The sequence below is a fragment of the Mus musculus genome, chromosome 7 (genome assembly GCF_000001635.26).
Source record: "Mus musculus strain C57BL/6J chromosome 7, GRCm38.p6 C57BL/6J".
Lineage (NCBI taxonomy): Eukaryota > Metazoa > Chordata > Mammalia > Rodentia > Muridae > Mus > Mus musculus.
In genome coordinates this window covers 71,908,670-71,914,819 of record NC_000073.6, presented here as the reverse complement: position 1 = coordinate 71,914,819, position 6,150 = coordinate 71,908,670, and the positions used below count along the sequence as shown (strand labels likewise).

Here is a 6,150-nt window from a genome sequence, read left to right as displayed (position 1 = left end):
CATTATGTTAGTAACTGTACTCATGAATATATAATTGCATAAAATTAATTCAAATATAATGAATAACTACATTCAATGGGTCAGATATATTGAAAGTCTATGCCCTTTATATAACAAACAGTTTGCTAACACAAAAATACATAACAAAATATTTTGTAAACCGATAAAACATTGAATTTTAGAGAAAAATATATCCAGAGTCACGGGGTATTATTTCAACAAAGAAGCACCATAATGACATTTTCAGGCAACCAAGCATTCTAAGCATTATAATAACGAGCTAATATCATGGATAAAGAAGTTACCCATGCAGAACATGAAAACCTGCAAAGATATTAGTATGTGGGGAGCAGAGAAAAAAATATAGAAGATCAGAGGGAGAGAGGAGGAAAAAATGAAGACTAGAGATGGGTGTGGCTCTGCAGCAGTTAAAAAATAGAAAAGAAAAGAGCCTGGGAAGGAAACAGGAAGACCTTAAAGATAAAACAAAAGTAAAGACAAAGGAAGAGAGTAAAAAAAAAAAAAAGAATTAAGGTGCATAAAAGCAATTCTTTGCTGAGTCAAAGTTGCATCCTTAAGAAATGTAGATCATTTAAAGATGACCTTTCTAATAACGCAAGATATATCAGCAAAAAATTTCTCTTTTGTATCAAATTTATCATCAATATCAATTTATTATTATGTATGTATCACTTTATCATCTAAATAATAGCATAGAAGCAAGTCTGTATTTTAGCACTAAAAAAGTATCAACTACTGCTAAAGACTTGTGGAAGAAAGATACAATCCAACCTTTTTGATAGGATGAGAAAAGGCAATGGGAAGATGGAAGATATATTTCACACAGAGCTGATGCAGCCTCTAATATATTAGGCAGTGCTGGAGGGTTTGTGTAGTAAGAAAGACGGCATCATCTAGGAGACAGGTATTTATCTCCTCACCTGAATACATGGTTGCAGCAAGTGAAATGACCTAGTTAGAGATAAGGGATATGAGAAGCTTATTGGAGTCCTTACTATACATTGATGTGGTAAGCACATCTAAATACTCAGTTATGAATGTCGATGGTAGGGGCAGTTGAATTGGACACATGAAAATGGACCTTGCCAATATACAGCTGATACTTATGTCCTTGAAAATGAAGAAGACTATCTAAGAATGAAATATAAGGAAAAAATTGAAGGGGCTGTACACTGGAGGGTTGGGAAATCTATGATGAAGTTTAAAGCAAGGAGGAGATGCCTGTATATAGAAAAAGAGCAATCAATCAAAGAAGTTATTGGAGAGTAAAGACTTGCTAAGTTGTCATAAAATAAGGTTTTCAGTGAATGGAGAGTGGGGTCTTAAATATCAGCATCTTTCTGTGAATAAGACAGAAGAGAGTGTGTTGCATTCTGAATTGGAGGTGATTGTTAGGAATATTAATACAAAAAAAAATCCTGGGTTATGGAGAAGATCATGAAGAGTGCAACAAGGCAAGTATGGACTGAGGATGGATGCTATTTTGGCAAGCAGCATTGGTTGGCAGAGAAAAAGACATGGGATGGCAGTAGCTCACAGTTTCTGGAATCCAAGGAACATTTTCTTTTAAGAGTAGAGGATGGTAGTGTGTACTTAAGTGGTAATAGGAATGCTTCAAATTGAGAAGGGAGACAGAAAGAGCATACTCGTAGAAACTGTGTTTTTTTTTTAATTAGGTATTTTCTTCATTTATATTTCCAATGCTACCCCAAAAGGCCCCCATACCCTCCCTCCCCGACTCCCCTACCCACCCACTTTCACTTCTTGGCCCTGGCATTCCCCTGTACTGAGGCATATAAAGTTTGCAAGACCAATGGGCCTCTCTTTCCACTGATGGCCAACTAGGCTATCTTCTGCTACATATGCAGCTAGAGACATGAGCTCCAGGGGGTACTGGTTAGTTCATATTGTTGTTCCACCTATAGGGTTGCAGATCCCTTTGGATCCTTGGGTACTTTCTCTAGCTCCTCGATTGGGGGCCCTGTGACCCATCCAATAGCTGACTGTGAGCATCCACTTCTGTGTTTGCTAGGCCTTGGCATAGCCTCACAAGAGACAGCTATATCAGGGTCCTTTCAGCAAAATCTTGCTAGTGTATTTTTTTTAAAGCTTTTGTTAAATTGTTTTATTTATTTACTTTACTTCCATAGTTTCTCCTCTCTCCTCTCCTCCCATTCCTTCCCCCCTCTCCCCTCCCCACATCTGTTTTAAAAGGGAGTTCTCCCATGCATATCAACCCACCTTGGCATATCAAGTCGCAGTAAGACAAAGCACATCTTCTCCTATTGAGGCTAGACAAGGTAGCCCCGTAGGAAGAAAGTGTCCTAAAGACATGAGACAGAGTCAGAGACAGTCCCTGCTTCCCGTTAGGAGTCCTACAAGAAGACCAAGCTGCACAACTGTACAGAGGACATAGGTTTGACTCATGCATGCTCCTTGGTTGGCAGTACAGTCTCTATGGGCCCCTATGGGCACAGTTTGTTGACTGTGTAGGTTTTCTTATGGTATCCTTGAACCATCTGGCTCCTATGATCCTTCCTCTCCTAATTGTGCATGAGTCCTGGAGTTCTGCTTAATATTTGGCTGCGAGTCACTACATCTGTTTCTATCAGACTGACCTAGGTTGAGACCCATGCCATGACAGGGAGTCCACTCCTGACACTGCTAATGATATTCTGCTCTACTTGCAGACAGGAAGCTAGAATAAAGATCATCAGAGAGCTCCCCTCACCAACTGATTTAGTCAGTGCTCTTGAGACTCCCTGGTTACAAGAGTCCAGATTTCAGAGTGGAGAAATAGAAAGTAGACACAGGTTTCAAAAACTATGTGATGGAGAAATAATAGATCATCAGGTAAAGAGGGGAGAAGGAGGGAGAAACTGTCCAATAGTTTCTCTGACTTCTTATGAAATGAAATACTAACTTACCTAGTCATTTAACTTTGAGGACTCAAAAATAAATGTTCATAGGAACTTCATTTCTCATTTGTGAAGTAAACATTTCAAATAGATGTGGTGTATAATAAACTATTCTTATCTCAATGAAAAGTATCCACAGGATCATAAAAAGGTGTTAGTATAATGTATGCTGAGAAAGTGATGACGTGTTTGCTACTGTGAATCTGCAATGACTCCGTGTATTATGAAAGCGTATTTCTCACCTGGTGGTATTATTTTTGGTTCTGTGCATCCTTGGGCAGAAGAGCCCAGCCCATCAAAGTACATCATTCGAGTTAGGCAGTGAGAATTACTGTTGGCCCAGCAACCTGCCTCACACTCTCTGTCCTAATATAAACAGCACCAGCCCCATATTGCCACTGCTAGCAACTTAGTCATTCTCCTGTCCCTTATCCCATCATGATGGCATGAAACCATGAGTCAAATCTCTCCTCCTGGAAGGTGTATTTTTATAGCTACTGTTTAAGTAACAAGGACAATTGGTACCAGAGAACAGTATTGTTGCCGTGACTATACCAAATGGATATTAGACCTTTGAAACTGGTCTTTGGAAATAACTTTTTTTTAATGTGGCAATTCTAGGCATGTGCAACCATGCTTAGTCCCCCTCCTCTTCTTTCCTTTTAACTATGAGCATGCATAACATAAAGCAACTGTACTTCTATTATAAAGTAGAAGACTATTCACTTAGGAATTTAGGACAACCATATTCCAGTGTAATAATAATTATGAAATTTAGATAACTTGATCCCAAAATAATACACTAATTGAGAACAGAGGTTTTTTTCAGCCTTTTATATTTAAAATGTGTTTTTATGAGTATCAAAAATTTTATTATAATGTTACATATAAATTTAAATGTATAAAAATTCTGTATTTTAAAATAATAGGAGCCAGGTGGTAGTGGCGTACGCCTTTAATCCCAGCACTTGGGAGGCAGGCAGATTTCTGAGTTCAAGGCCAGCCTGGTCTACAAAGTGAGTACACAGAGAAACCCTGTTTTGAAAAAAACAAAAAAACAAAACCAAAAAAATTGATAGACTTGGAGTAGTGTCTATATCCCAGTACTTTTCAGGAGGCAAAAGAAACAGGAAGATCAGGGGCTCAAGGCCAGACTAGGCTGAGATATCTAGGGTAAGGAGCAAAATGTCTGGTTTAAATCTGAAGTACCCCACATGAGTTCATGATAAATATGTCCAGCAGTGGCACTACTTGGGGATGCTGTGAAACCCTTATGAACTAGGGCCTACCTGGTGAAAGCAGAGTTACAGGCACAGATCTTTAAGGTTGTTACTGTCCCTACTACTTGCCTCTCTATCTGTTTCTCAGTTCCATTTGATGATCATGCCATTAGTTGGCTACCTGTTCCCTGTTCCCATGGCAACTGAGATATTCTAGCTTTCCCTGCCATAGACAGTAGGGAGCTTCTAAAATGATGAGTCAAATAAACATTTATTTTTTGTTTCATATTGTTTTGTTGTTTTTCCAGACTGAGTTTCTCTGTCCAACAGGGCCCTAGCTGCCCTGGACTGGCTCTGTTGACCATGCTGGCATTAAACTCACAGAGATCCACCTGTGCCTCCAACTCCTGAGTGCTGGCATTAAATGCATGTGCTACCACACCCCACCCAAAATAAAGCTTTCTTTAATGAAACTGTTTCTGTCAAGTATATTGACCATAGCAGTTGAAACATAGCCAATCCAGGGATCATTGGTGTAAAACTACAGACTGACTGAGTTTCACGGGAGTATTCGAACATTTGAACAAATGAATTTGAAAGTAGAAACTGTTTGGAGAAAATGACACTTTTTTTTTCCCACTTCCTGGTTATCCCTCCACAACACCCCCCCCGCCCCGCCCCTGCATCTCACATCTGCCCTCTCCTACCTATGTGGAGACACGGATCCCTTCCTGTACACTCCTTGGTTAGTGGTCTAGTTTCTGGGAGCTCTGGGTGGTCTGGCCAGCAGATGTTGTTCTTCCTATGGGCTTGCAATCCCCCTCTGCACCTCCAGTCCTTCAGGCTGCTCCCCTACAGGGGTCCCTGAGCCTGATCTGATTGTTGGCTCCAAGCATCCACATCTGCATTGGTCAGCTGCGGTCCAATCCTCCAAGGAACAGCCATACCAGGTCCCATTTAGCAAGTACCTCCTGGCAACCAAAACAGTGTTTGGTTTAGTGTCTGCCCCATCCTCCCTCCCTGTGGGGTAGTGACGATGGCCCTTCCTTCAGCCTCTGGAAGAGAGTAGAGAGTAGAGAAGTAGAGGCCAGCCATGGCCAAGTGGAAAGAGGGGGTAAGGAAATGCAGAGAGAGGGAGAGCAAAAGGCAAGAGACAAGCAAGCAGGAAGCAGGAGTAAGAGAGGGAGGAGGGGGCAAGCAGCACCTTTTATAATGGGCCAGGCCTACCTGGCTGTTGCCAGGTAACCGTGGGGAGGAGCATACCTGGCTATTGCTAGGTAACTGTGGGGGTGGAATCCAGACAAAATACTAGGAGCTTGGCCACACAATTATGGGGCTGGGGCCTGATCTCTCAGAGCTTGGCAAACTTCCTTCCATCCCTTGCAGAGTTATCATCTGCTGGGTCTCTAGGGTTTAAACCTAGCTCAACCAGAAAACAGACTGCCTTTCAGGGTCCCAGAGCCACCAGTTTCTTTCTATAGGGATTCTTTCAGAGGAAAGTTTGTATGTGAATTTCACCAGCCTGGTAGATTAAAACAAACAAAGAAACAAACAAACAAGCAATATACATCTTGAAGTTTGTGATTTCCTAAGATTTCAAACATAAAGTTTTTCATTTTAGCAGAGCCTGAGTTCAGATTTCTAGCACCCACCTACAAGCCAGGGTTGGTAGCCTCAGTGTTCATAATCCCAGTGTTGTGGAGGCAGAGACAGGTGGATCTCTAAAGTTCATTGACCAGCAAGCTTAGGAAGAGTCAATAGGGAAAATCTGTACCCCCTAAAAGGTAGGGAGAACTTGAGGAAGACACCCTATACAAACCTCTGATTTGTATATGCATGTGCCCATACATGCATGTGTACCACCACATACTTTTATACAACACAATACATGCACACGCACATACACACATATACACACACACACACAAAACCCATATAAATGTTTTTATTTTATACGATGATTAAATTTTCTTGGCTATTGAAAGCAATTT

At 40.9% G+C, this 6,150-nt stretch overlaps 1 long non-coding RNA gene across 1 annotated transcript in view; it reads right to left on the bottom strand.

Annotated features, from left to right (window-relative positions):
• The window catches only part of 4930441H08Rik (RIKEN cDNA 4930441H08 gene), a 29,497-nt gene extending 24,372 nt beyond the window's left edge, over positions 1 to 5,125 (bottom strand). Inside the window, exon 1 of the long non-coding RNA NR_130995.1 lies at positions 4,867 to 5,125. This is a non-coding gene — a long non-coding RNA (RIKEN cDNA 4930441H08 gene). The remainder of the gene's footprint in view (positions 1 to 4,866) is intronic.
• Positions 5,126 to 6,150: the final 1,025 nt, after the last annotated feature.